The sequence below is a fragment of the Sinocyclocheilus grahami genome, unplaced genomic scaffold (assembly GCF_001515645.1).
Source record: "Sinocyclocheilus grahami isolate Dianchi unplaced genomic scaffold, SAMN03320097.WGS_v1.1 scaffold10.1, whole genome shotgun sequence".
Taxonomy (NCBI): Eukaryota; Metazoa; Chordata; class Actinopteri; order Cypriniformes; family Cyprinidae; genus Sinocyclocheilus; species Sinocyclocheilus grahami.
In genome coordinates, this window is record NW_015505189.1 from 1,392,659 (window position 1) to 1,406,987 (window position 14,329).

Genomic DNA, 14,329 nt, shown 5'->3' on the forward strand with positions numbered 1-14,329 from the left:
TCCAAATCATGTTTGACTTTGAAGTGCTAATTTTGGAAGTTTAGCCAATTTTTATTTGCTGCTTTGAAATGTATCCTCTAAGCTGCTGCAGCAGCAATGAAATATACAGCCCTTCTACAATGAGGGATAAGTGACCAAAATGAGAAGCGCCTGTTTCTCTCCCAGTACATTATATAACTGTGAATAATCTGTGCGGTGCACTTTTCCTGCGCCGTATGCCGGCTCAATTTATTTCTTCTAACATTAGCCACCCTCCCCCTTTTAGCCGTCCTCAGTCCATCTCCTATTTGAGCAGGATGGGCACTATTTTGAATGCTGATGACACATTTGGGCAAAATGCATGGCGAAAACCGAACACGTTTCTAAAGTCAAGTCGTAGACGGCATGTAGTCGCTTTGATGAGGCTATACAGAGACAATACGTTTTCAATCCTGTAGGACAAAGATCTGCTCAACCAGACGTCTCGAAGCCAAATCCAATAATGAAAAGCTCATGAATAGCAGGGCCGTATCAGTGGACCCACTACACAAACAATACAATGAAATTATCATTTTTCTTTTCCAGTAAATGAGCTCAACAGAATAATATGATACAGCTGTAACTGGGAGACAATTTGTCTCAAAGCACAGGCTAGGACCCTTTGTTCAGAGGGGGCAGGGGACAGGTGAGGCCTCTTTATTGGAGCACGCTGGCTATGTATTCTAATCAGGGAAACATCGGGACTGTTGTGGCGGGAAAATGTAATTATTGCAATCAGCCTTGGGTTAGAGAGGGACTCTGCTGTATGGAAAGCAGTCGGGAACAATGAGAAAAGGCCTTGGTAATGGAGGAGCTTTGAATTCCACTTCATTTGCTGCTCTAATGGATGCAGGACTGACCCCAATCACAAACCCCTCTTTTATTTTCATCAGAAGACAACGGAATCGCAGAAAAGTTGAGCGTGTACGGATAAATAAATATACTCACACACAGAGACCTACTCATACACACACACCTGGCCAATAACAACGCAGCAGGCAAAGAGGTAAAAGAGAGAAAATCAAGCCCCCCCATTCACCCCAAACACATCTCTGCTCTGCTATGGTTTTGGACTTAGCAATAAATTGCTTTGGTAATCAGCTTTTTGAAAAGCTTATTTACTGCTTGTTCTCTGTTTATTGTGCTCCTCAGAATGAAATATAAAATTGGATTTCATTAGATGTGCAATTTTCTCTTTCTCGTAAAGAAAGGAAGAGAGAGAGAGAGAAAATCACCTTGTTGGATATAGAGAATGGATTTGGGGCGCACTGTATATATTACTGTTGATTAAGTTTCTCTCCGGGCTGACGTGAGCCTCTATTGCTTTAAGTACTGATTCGAGCAAGAGTGCAATGTGAGCTTGGGCAGTTACGGTCAGATATTTCATCTGTTAATCCAGCAAAAGGCTCTTCGCCTAATGTCAGTGCCAGAATTGTGCATCAGAACCGAATTGAATTGGCATTTATATTTCAATTCAATACTTGAATTGTAACTGGTGTAGCAAACAACATGGCAAACTGCAATTTTATACAGTTTTTCAAGACAAACTTGAATGTTGGCGGAATTACTACACAAATGTAATCCCACCATTCCCAATCAATGTATAAAATGTAATCTAGAGATAGGAACTTTATATAATTGTTTATGGAAATGTCCCCAAGTTCAACTGTTTTGGGAAAAAGTTTTAGACTTTTTATCTCTGGTGTTGAAACAAAATGTTCCCAAATGTCCTAAACTCTGTATACAAAATATTTTCCCTGTAAATTGCACTTTTACTATAGCTCTGCTAGAAAATGTTGATATTCTGTTTATTACAAGCAAAACTTGTGAAATACACACAATAGAAATACAATAGAATGTAAATGTAGATAAAATGATAGACTGAACAACAGAATGATAGAACGATGACAAACAGATAGATGCCTGTCATTCTGAATTGACTTCCTGTTGTGTGGCCAGTTCAACAGTTTATCAATAAACCATAATTTGTGAAACTGATCCCAGGTGTGGTATTTTCAAGTGTTTTTTACTGTAAGTTGTTTGTAAATTATTTCTCAGCACTGGGGTCATGGTGTGCCTCGCTCCTGAGCCGGCTATAATTGCATGTGTTGCTGCTGATTGAGTGAGCTTTGATGCAACATTCATTTAACCACAGCTGTACTTTGCTAATGCACAAACAGTGTACTCAATCACTGCAGTCCTGCAGCTCCTTAATAACACAAGCACTTCTGCTCTCTCCCACCCTATGGGGTCTTTAGTTTGTTGATGTTTTCATCAATATCTTTTTCTATGAAAAAGAATAGCCACGATGCATTCTGAAAGCTCCCTTTGATGTTCAGACTTTGTGAACACGTGCTAGCTGCGCCTTTAAGAGGACGCATTCAAGATATAAAGTAGAAAACGATTGCAAAGCTGTAAACCACTCCTGTTGGAGTAGCTGTTTGACTAACTGTATCAGCCAGACATAGACAGAGCTTATTAAGAAGTGCTAACAGTAAGACAGAGTGCAGAATTGAGCACAGGAACTGCATTTCACAGTGCCATCCTTTTTAAAACAGCACCATCTGCAGGGTACACACTGCCTCCAGGCGGGGAGACCAAGGTAAAGGGCTCCATAGATCACAGGAGATGACTACAAGGGATCAAATTTCCATATAGTTGAGCTCAGGTAGCCCTGAAATATAAATCTACTTTATTGAGCTTTGCTGGAATTGTGGGTATGAGACATAAAGAAACTTAGTTCATCGCTGCTCTGAATAAAGAGAAATGGTGGTTAAACTACATCTGTGTGTGAGTGAGAAGAAAAGAGAAAATAGGCAAACATCACAAGAGAAATTGTAGACTGCAAGCATCTGTGTGCATATCAACAGACACTTTTTGAAAACTGACGCTTGCATCGCCCTGCTGAAAAAAGAAATCCAAACCAGTCTAAAGGGCTGGTCAAACCAACTCTATTACAATAACTATATTAGCGCCTAATCAATGGACGATAAAATTCTGTTTACTATACGTGTGTACAGCAGTTTTGTCGTCTACCACTTTAAATGCCCCCCCTTTTTAAAGTTATTTGATTCTGGTTGGCTGTTAATGTTGTTGTTTTTTCATCAGCTGGAAAAAAAGAATTGTAATGAAAGTGATTCCAATTATATCGTTCCTCTGTGCTGTCATCATTATAGTTGTGGCATGGACATTATTTGCTTACATTTAGAATGATTTTTAAAACTTTATTGTTATCATTTTAGTTATCGTCCATGGTGTGAACGGGCGTTAAGTTGGTTGGAAACTGGTTTAAACTGGACTTCCAGTTAACTACTAGATGGCTAGCTGGCCTCCCCGCTGAAAAGTGCTCAAAACCTCTCTAAAACCAGCCAACAAACCAACTTGACCAGGCTAGGCTAGGCAACCAACTAAGACCAGAAGATCAGCTTAGGCTGGTTTAAGATGTTTTCTTCAACAGGGGAGTCCTCATTCAGAATGACAGGGCCACCCTGACATTAGCGTAGGGCAACGGGTCCAGACTCAAAAGCCCACACAGCTGCTGTTTTACAACATATGCATCTCTCTCCCTGCTCCAGGCCTCATGTCCACATTCATTACCCTCACTTTTATAATCCTTTAAACATACTTCATGGTGCTTTCTTGGAAATTTAATTACTTTTACAAGGTGACAAGACTTTTAAAAAGTAGTTTGATTACCTGGACAGGAATATACAGGAGTTGCGGGATCGCTTTCTTCATGGAACAGAAACAGATTTTTAGAAAAATAATCCAACTTTGTATGTCTATATAATGAGCATATGCAAGTTTAACAGTTGGTTGAAAGCAATGGTTTATAGTTGAAAAAGTTTCAAATATTAGTATTTTTCTCTCGCTCTTACACACACACACACACACCTATCATTTTGCTTCAGAAGACAATGATTGCAACCGTTTGTTTGGCATGGATTTTGAACTGTCGGTTTTTAGGGATAAATCCACTTGCATTATATGGACTCACAGAAATTGATTATTTGTCTACAATTTTTTCCTGAAAATCATGTTCATCTGAAGAAAAAAAGTCATACAGTACATCTGGAACATCATGAGGGTGAGTCAATTATGAGAGAATTGTTTTTTGGGGTGGAGAATCCCTTTAAAACACAAAGCGTTTTCTGAGAAAAAGTATAGATTCACTTCTCCATTTCATGTCCCAGAAGTCTCCAGATTTAAAAAAAAAAAAAAAAAAGGTTGAGAGATCTTTAAAAGAGTTGACATTTTCCTATTTTCCCTCAAAAATGCGGTTAATCAAAAAGCTCAACAAACCAGAGACGGAAAATATTGATATTCTCACCGTCAGTGAATTTTACAGGCTAATTATAAAATAATTATATAATTAAAGCAGATATACCTTTCTTTCTTTTTTTTCTTACAGAGAGACGCACACATAATGTGCATATCTTCTTTTTTTATATCCTTCAGGTACACGACTAACGGGACTAAAATGAAATTCAAGCCATACATCTAGGGTAAATACCAGCAATGTTCTTCAATGAGAGCCAAGTCAAATGAGAAACGGTCAGTCAGAGGGGGATAAGGAGGTTCAAAGGCTGCACACTGCTTCAACTTTTACAATACAGTTTACCAAGCACTAACTAAACTTGGCACTTTTTGCACAAATGAAAGAAGTTTTTTAACTGTTTTTTTCTGTAGACAAATACTGAGGTACGTCGAGATCCAAATTAGATCTCGGTAGCATTGACATACTTTCCGCTCACAGGTACTGGATGCTTCATACATGATTAATTAATCGAGGCAGGCTGCCATCTGTGTTTTAACTGATTAAATAGTGCACAAAGTGGGATGCACCTTTTGATGTGATCCTTTGGGGAACCTGTGCTGGCTTTGTGTTTCTACCTTGATTAAGCACAATACTTCAGCAGCATCTTCTTCAGCCAGTTCAAAGTCTCTTTAATTTGCGAAGAAAGGGCACAGAGGCATTAGAGGTGCTTTAAAATCCTGCCCATCTCCATCGGCTCTGGTGGATTTCTTTTATGAGAGCATTTTTCACAAAGAACCCGGCTAATCTTTCACTTGCTCGCGCATTCATTCACTCGCTCACTCACTCATTTGTTCCTTCATTTCCTTTATTGTGCGGGGGCCTCCATCTGGCTGAGTATAAAAAATTGATTCCAGTAAAATCTCACCTGAGATCTGTAATGGGGAAAGGCTTTTAAAGGTCACACGTGTAATAAGTTCCGATGGTCTCACTCACTCAGATAATGGCTCTTTAGTCCATCTTGCATTGCTGCTGTCCTGAAATAATTGAGCAATCTGTGGACCATTCAGTATAGTAGTACTCGAGCTGTAAGGCAGCCAGGCATACAAGTTGGCTTATGCTTGGGAAGTAGTAGCCCCAAGAGGAAGCAGAGCTCTGGCCCAACACCTCTGTTCCCTCTGCATAGCTATGGTTCACTGACGTTCAGTGGCTTTACATGAGCTTTGTTCAGTCCCGGCACCCCGACTGAGTGAACGGAATTAGGATAAAGGAGGGGGGGAAAGCTTCCAGTACAGTGCTAAATGATGAGCTCCCCGATAATTGTCCTCACTGCAAATTAATTAGCTTTCAATAGGCGCCCAGTATAGTCGTAAACCACATTCATAATCGAATGGAAATTGCGCCCTGATTGCTCTAAAATAGAATCGCTGTGTGATGATATATTCCATTTTATGTTAATTATGAAGGATAAACTACCATTCTTGATGAAGACCATAATTGAAATGTTAGCCCTAAATCCAAGTGTATTGCTTTCTTCCCCCTCCCTGATACTTACAAGGCAATGACAGAGTGACGATTGTGTCGCAATTCCAAATAATATACTTGGATCACATTTAACTAGTTCAGTCAAATTATTCACACATTCTATAAAGTAATATTGTTAAAGTTAAGCTCAATCAACAGAACTTGTGGCATAATGCTGATTACTGCAAAAAGGAATTTCTACTGTAACAAAATAAAGGAAAAAGTGAGCCACTTAAGTTACAATGGATACAATTCATAAAATGAAATGTCATCCCATCAATTTTCAAAAGTGAATATTATTGATGTTTCTTATTTTTTAAACCAGTAATTTTGTAATCAACAGCAACATCAACTTTTTCAGATCTGTTCTCACTCGGATGTACGTCACAATATGAAAGAAAAGATCTGTCACTACTTGCGTTTCATCTTGACTTTGAGATACACACAGATTTAGTATAGCCATGACATAGAAAATGTGTTAACATGATTTTCGTATGAAGGGTTTCTTCATACGAAACCCTTCATTCAGAATCTGAATAAAGATTCTTTATACAGAATCTTTTCTGTATAAAGTTTAATACAATCTTTAAATGTCGTTGCCATAACAACATAATGCCTAAACCCTAAAATGACTAAAAATGACGAAAACAAAAACAGCATAAAAAATATATAAAAGTCATTTCCAGGGTCTAATATTAACCCAAAGGTTGTGCCAGAATGATGTGGCATGGTGAGGTCAGGAATACTGGTCCCAGCAATACATTTTGGCAAGACATTCCTGAGTTCGTATTGTAAATTAGTGGTGGAACGTTCTAATGTCAGCCGACCAGCATAGAGGGCATGAAACTGCCTTATATAGCCTTATATTTGCCTTCAGACTACAATCATGATCTCAGTCAGATTACGGACGGTTTTTTGATAGAGCACCAGAGCCACAACAGACATCTTAAAAACAGAACTACATAGTAATTAATTCTGCATAATGGGACAAAAAAGCCCTGCTTTTAATTATAATCACAACTTTGAAGCTAAATACCACATGTTCCCTATGAATATATTGTATGATATTTGAAAGAGTGTATGTTTAGCAGACCGGCTTCACAGTACAGAATATGAAGTACTGACAAAAGAGAAAAAATGTATTGTAATTGATTGTTAACAAAGATTACTTTCTGTGAGACAACACATAATGACTGCAGAACCAAATTTCCAGGGTCTAATATTAACCCAAAGGTTGTGCCAGAATGATGTGGCATGGTGAGGTCAGGAATACTGGTCCCAGCAATACATTTTGGCAAGACATTCCTGAGTTCGTATTGTAAATTAGTGGTGGAACGTTCTAATGTCAGCCGACCAGCATAGAGAGCATGAAACTGCCTTATATAGCCTTATATTTGCCTTCAGACTACAATCATGATCTCAGTCAGATTACGGACGGTTTTTTGATAGAGCACCAGAGCCACAACAGACATCTTAAAAACAGAACTACATAGTAATTAATTCTGCATAATGGGACAAAAAAGCCCTGCTTTATCCTCATTTCCCCTACTGAGAGGAAGTCTAAATTATAATCACAACTTTGAAGCTAAATACCACATGTTCCCTATGAATATATTGTATGATATTTGAAAGAGTGTATGTTTAGCAGACCGGCTTCACAGTACAGAATATGAAGTACTGACAAAAGAGAAAAAATTTATTGTAATTGATTGTTAACAAAGATTACTTTCTGTGAGACAACACATAATGACTGCAGAACCACATCTGACTGCTGGGAGTTCTGTGTGGAAGAAAGCATCGCTTTTAGCATCACACATTCCCGCTGGCACACAGCTCGAAAAACAATTATTGCACTTTGTTGTTTTGTCTGCAGCTCTTGACTAGCCAAGGTACAGCTTTGGTTTCTCTTCTTTCTAGACGTATGCTAAAAACTCTCTCCTTGCTCTGGCAATTACAGCCAAAATTTTTCGACACCTCCTTCAAGTGATTTCACATCAACAGCAGATGCATGTCATCACTCTCACCATCCGCTCCTCGCCACCCAACACAAAGAACTATGACAAACTGTCAAGAACCAAGCAGCCTGCTACGTGGAAATTAAACAATTAAAATAATGCCACATTACGGTTTCCACTGAGGTCCAGCATCTGGTGCTTAAAGCTTTGATTCTTATATACATTAGCTTACATGAGCCAAACAAATTGTTTTTTTGTTTTCGTACTAGTTTAGAAAGAAAACAGAAATATATATAGCCTATTAGTGGTGGGGATTTTTCTGTGACTCTTTCTGCAGGTTCAGCGATATGACAGTAAGTAAGTGACTCAGGGAGTCAACGAATCCTTCATTTAACCAATTCATTCAACAATACTGATTCACTCAGGAACAAAACAAATGATCTTTATGAGTGAATCACTGAATCATTCACTCAAACGATTCATTCAAAAACACTGATTCATTCAGGAGCTTACTTATAACCTGTATACATACCCTAGTGGAACATTTTTTTTTTTTTTCTAAGTATACTACAAATACATTTACATATTATGCGTAATAATGTGCTTACTAAAAATACCCTGCAATTGTATTTTTGGTACACTAAACTGGTATACTTAAAGTTTGCTAAATTGGAACAAGTTTTGTGCTTAATGCACTTTAATTGTGTAGAAGTAGTGCTGTGGTCCAACTAAAGATATATTTGATATATTTGATTGTATATTTGATTGTGCTAAAGTCGAACTATTGCAAGTAAACTTCAGGTACACTTTAAATATATTGTATTTAAAGACTGATATTATACAGAGATCATACAATCCTTATTAAAAGTGATATTAAAACACATTTCAGGCATGATATTAAGAAATGTGCATTGTGCAATAAAGAAATACTCCAAATAAATTATCATTTTAATTATAATTTTATATCAGTTAGTCTTAAGCTATACGTCAACAAATATGTTAATGAATTTTAAGTATACTTCGTATGAAATAAATGCATTTTGAATAAATTATGGCATAGGTTGCTTGACTGGGGTATATATACAAACAGTCTACTGTTCAAAAGATTTTTTAATATAAATGAATACTTTAATTTAGCAAGGGCATAAATTATTGATCAAAAGTGACAGCCAAAATATTTATAATGTTACAAAAGATTTCTATTTAAAATAAATGCTGTTCTTTTAAAAGTTCTATTCATCAAAGAATTCTGAAAAAAAAAATGTATCAGGGTCTCCACAGAAAGTTTAATAATAAGAAAAAAAGTTTCTTGAGCAGCAAATCAGCATATTAGAATGATTTCTGAAAGATCGTGTGACACTGAAGACTGGAGTAATGATGCTGGAAATTCGGCTTTGCCATCACAAGAGTAAACAACATTTTAAAATATATTCAAATAGAAAACAGTTCTTTTAAATTGTAATAATATTACTGTTTTTACTGTGTTTTTGATCAAATAATAAAAAGCATGAGAGACTTCTTTCAAAAACATTTTAAAAAAACTTACCAACCCCAATCTTTTTGAGCAGTAGTGTATATACTCATATATTAAATTGACACGGTATTTTTATATTAAGATAAACTGTTAGAAGATGATGGGAAAGAAAAGGGCTACCACTGCATTTCAGTTTGAACAGAAGCGATGCTAGAAACCTTAATGTCTATGGAAATCGTAAAAACAATCAGAATTTATTTTTTTTAATCAGCTTCTTCTATATGGTTGATTCATCAGATTCTCCTTTTTTAGAGGAGACATGTGAAGCCACAGGGCTGGCTGCTGCAACTTCTCAACCTTTTTAGTGACAGGTTTTATGAGCCTAACTCAGTTTGTGATGTATAGCATAATAACCTCTCTGACTGTAGGGCCCGGCTCCTAATATCAGCTGGCTTGTGTATCAGGCAAAATTATTGTAATGAGACCCTATTTCCACATAACAGCGAAATGAGTTCATTATTCTAAGTTATATTGGTGGAGTAACCGAAAGAAATTGATGCTTTTATTTGGGCGGAATTGGATAGTTAGAAGATGATGGGAAAGAAAAGGGCTACCACTGCATTTCAGTTTGAACAGAAGCGATGCTAGAAACCTTAATGTCTATGGAAATCGTAAAAACAATCAGAATTTATTTTTTTTAATCAGCTTCTTCTATATGGTTGATTCATCAGAGTCTCCTTTTTTAGAGGAGACATGTGAAGCCACAGGGCTGGCTGCTGCAACTTCTCAACCTTTTTAGTGACAGGTTTTATGAGCCTAACTCAGTTTGTGATGTATAGCATAATAACCTCTCTGACTGTAGGGCCCGGCTCCTAATATCAGCTGGCTTGTGTATCAGGCAAAATTATTGTAATGAGACCCTATTTCCACATAACAGCGAAATGAGTTCATTATTCTAAGTTATATTGGTGGAGTAACCGAAAGAAATTGATGCTTTTATTTGGGCGGAATTGGATTCTGGGCATAAATAGAATTAAGCAAAGTTGCAGATAGCAAAAAAATGCAATAATAATTATATTGTAGTTATCAAAAGGTCATCACCGGCGGCCCCCCTCCCTCGCACGTCCCTCCAATCTCTCACCACATATTTCAAACGGAGGTGCGCTTGTCAGAACGTCTGCGATTATTCCGGTCGCTATGCCCATACAGTTATTGAAATTCTGTTGCATGTCAATTTTACCACAAAAAAAGCAATTGTTAGACTGTGTCCCTGCATCAAACACCATTTCAAACATCTCCTTTGCAACACAAAACATTTGCACGAGTATGCCATCCATCACTGACATGAGCAAGATTTGGTAGATTCCACAGAAGGCTCGCCGTCCCCCTTTATCACCCGTGTTGATCATTCGCATTCCTAATTGCATTTATTTCTTTCAAGGTAACCTTTACAGCAACCCGGTGTGTGGCTGCAGCAGCACTATTCAAAGAGTCCGTCGAGAGCAGCGCTGCAGTGTATCCTCTTCATCAGCTGATTATGCTATCTATCAGCCACAGCTGTCAATGCTCATTTAAGAGCCCTGCCAGACCCTCCAAGTGATGCAGTCGAGTGTAACCCCACTGATTGCTGTTTTGTAATCCAACACCTCACCCTGTTCCTTCCTGGAACAAACATTCTAGCTCCTTTAAATATAAAATTCATAGGCCTAAGCTCTGCCGTTGAGGTTGGGGGGCGTGGGGGGTAAAGCCTAATTACAAACACATTGCCATCGAAGAAAACATTGTTTTGTTGTTGTTATTGTTGTTGGGGAAAGAAACTGAGTGGAGGAGAAGAGAGAGAGAGGGAGAGAAAACGCAGGTCCAAATTCCTTTCTGCACTGCCAAGGCACGCTTGGGATGCTGGCAGCTACAAAGATTCAATTATACAAAGTGCAAAAAATAATTAGAAAAAAATAATAGCACTTAAAAAAATCAGGCCCCTCCAGAAATTGCGTAGAACAATAAATCCGTTAATTAGCTCATTAATATTCAATTGGGGTCAGTGAATTTAATGGAACCTTTTTCATGGGCCAAGGAAATGTTTAACACTCGGTTCTTCCTCCGCTGGCTCCTATTATCAACTATGCACAGGCGAGTCTTATCAGAGCTCCAGATGGTGGAGAACAATGCCGACCCATTATCGTCCCACCGCAGTGTGTGTGCCTCGTAGCTGGTGTGTGGTTGAGACAGTGAAGTATAGATACTGAGGCATTTAGTGTAATTGATATGTGGTATATATCGTATTGTTTAGGCCCTGTTTGTTTGCTCCACCACTGTTCGAGGCGAAAAGGGAAGGTGAAGATGGATTCTCGGCACTGCGGTTTCGGGGGTCTCTCTCTACAGGTCACAGATAACTTGTCAACACCGAGGCTGGTGTAAAACACATCAAAGCTAAAACTCCTGGGCGCAGAAAAGAGTGAAAACGCGAGAGAGACAGAGTAAGGTTTTGTTTGTGCAAAACAGAGAAGCTGCTGTCAGCCATTAGCATGCGCTCTGCCTGATGTTTTATTCAACATGTGTGATGAGGAAAGTTTGAGCAGATTGAGCTCCTCAGTGTTGTTGAACTGTTTTAAAAGCTATTATGAGCTTATTGTCTGCCTTCCTCTTAGTCAATCACATTGTGCACCAACAGCAAAAGGTCAAAGGAAACGTAATAACAGTTCCAAAGTGACGTGAAGCGTTTGAATGCTTCGAAAAGTGAGATTTTTCATACTCTCTGCTTATGAAAGCTCTTCTGATGTCTCTAGCATGGAGACAAATATTTGAGAAACGGCAAGCTAAATGAATCAATAAAGGCCGAGAGCACAACCTGGTTAGGTGACACATATTAATAGAAACTGGTTATTTGGGGTAGGACATAAAAAAGTCAGACTTTTGCATAGCTCAATATACAGCTAACGTAGTAACAGAGAGTCTTGTTCTTTATTTCTGATGTGAAAATATGAGAAGACTATGAATTTTCGTATAAACACTGCAGCTCTCGTTTTGTGAGACTTGCGAATTGGCTCTGTTTCTCAGTCAGGACAGAGAGCTGTTTTTATCATCAGCTCTTCAACTTGACACTAAAGAGAGAAGGCAGATAGTAGAGGCAGATAACTAGTCTTTGATGAGGTCACTTTCTGTGTCAGGTGCTCTGAACTCACGAGGACCTTCACTTCACTTTCACTTATTAAGAGCTGACAGACTCACAGCACTTGAAGTGTGTTTGCAGACACCTTTGTGATCCCATTTCATATTGAGCTGGGAGTGTAAATGTCTAATATTTGGTATTCTGTCATGTTTGATTAGACATGTAACCAACTTACACCGCTAACTCTACTGCCATTACCTGAATGCACTGAATACAAAGGAATTGTTGAAACGCAGGGTGAGTTCTCCTGACTAATTTGACATGTAACATTCACACATGCTTTTCAGTACTTCAGTAAATCAAAAACATCAATAGGTAGAGAGTGCTACAATGCTGGAAATAGTTAGAGGGTCATTCCGTGTCAACTCTACCAGTGGTCCCTGGTTCATATTTTTTATTTTGTTAATATTTTTTCTGTAGAAAGATAACCATATATAGTGATGAAAGCCAAATTATTAAATGTCACAGATGTATATTTACTGAGTAATCCACAATTTTGCAGAGGGGGACCAAAATAACATGTTTCACATGAGATTTGGAGCCAAATTAGAGGGGTGTAAAAATTACTTCAGAAAGCTGGCAGCATGATTATTACTATTTTTTTTTTCACACAGAGATTGAATATAAAAATGATAAAAGCTTGTGCAACAAAACTACTAAAATTTAAACTAAAACAGTGGTACCAGTGGTACTGGTCCCACAAAAAATGCATAAAATGCAACATTTGACACAATTGTGAGTGACTAACATGTGCAAAAAACACACACACACACACATTGTGTGCTTTATGTATTTCTACATTTGCTTCCAATTTAATTTGCTGTTGTAAATGAAACAGTTTCTTATTTGTTTACCTTTTTTAATTAAAATGTTTGAAATGAAATGAGGGTTGGGAGTGGTGATCAGAATAGAATAACAATGATTTTGAACAGCACCACAATGCATTCTTGAAAAAAAAAATGTATGAAAGCACCCATGTTTTTCCTTGTATCCATCCAGTAATGGGGTAGCACTTTTGCACTTGACATTAAATTTACAAAACAAAAAAAGTTACAGATTTCTTAACCATTCTTAACTGTTGTTGTTGTAACATACAAATGTGGGAATATTATAGGAACACTACAAAAGCAAAAAAATAAAAATAAATAAATAAAACTGACTTGATTGAAATTAAATAGAAATATAAGTAATATGTAACCCTGGACCACAAAAACAGTCTTAAGTCGCTGAGGTATATTTGTAGCAATAGCCAAATATACATTGTAGGCCAAACAAAGTAGTTTCACTTTCACAAAGAAACACACAGCGTCACACACCGCGGCCTTGAGTGAGCGGTGGCGGGCTTGAGAACGGCGCGGCCAGGGGATTCAATGAAGGAGCGGCTTGCGGGCTTGCGGCAACCACATGTGATGACCCCGGGCTGGACTCCGCTTCGTCCAAGCTGAATGCCGATCCGGCGATCGACAGCGCGAAGTTGATGTATTTCCTCAGCGACCAGCACGGATCGGCTCTAGGCATGACGAAGCGGATATCGTCCTCTTTTGGAAGGCCAAACAAAGTAGTTTTGCTTTCACAACGAAACACACAGCGTCTTCACGACATGGCGGCAGCAACAATACTACAGCGAGAATAAAAGTTACGCCTTCTTTCTTTGCGTGAACATTTGGGCGGCGTCATGCAAATCTTCCCACATCGTGATGTAGACATGTGGGGGCGTGTTAGAATGAGCCGTTTTAGGTAGGCGTGGTTGACTCTTAACCTTACAGATCTTCTTTATGCACCAAGAGCTTGTAACACTTCAAAGAGAAAGGAAAAATTGAAATCGCATCATATGACCCTTTTAAAACTTATTTTTTGATTAGTAATATGTATTGCTAAGAACTTAATTTGGACAACTTTAAAGGCAATTTACTCAATTTTTTGATTTTTTTTTT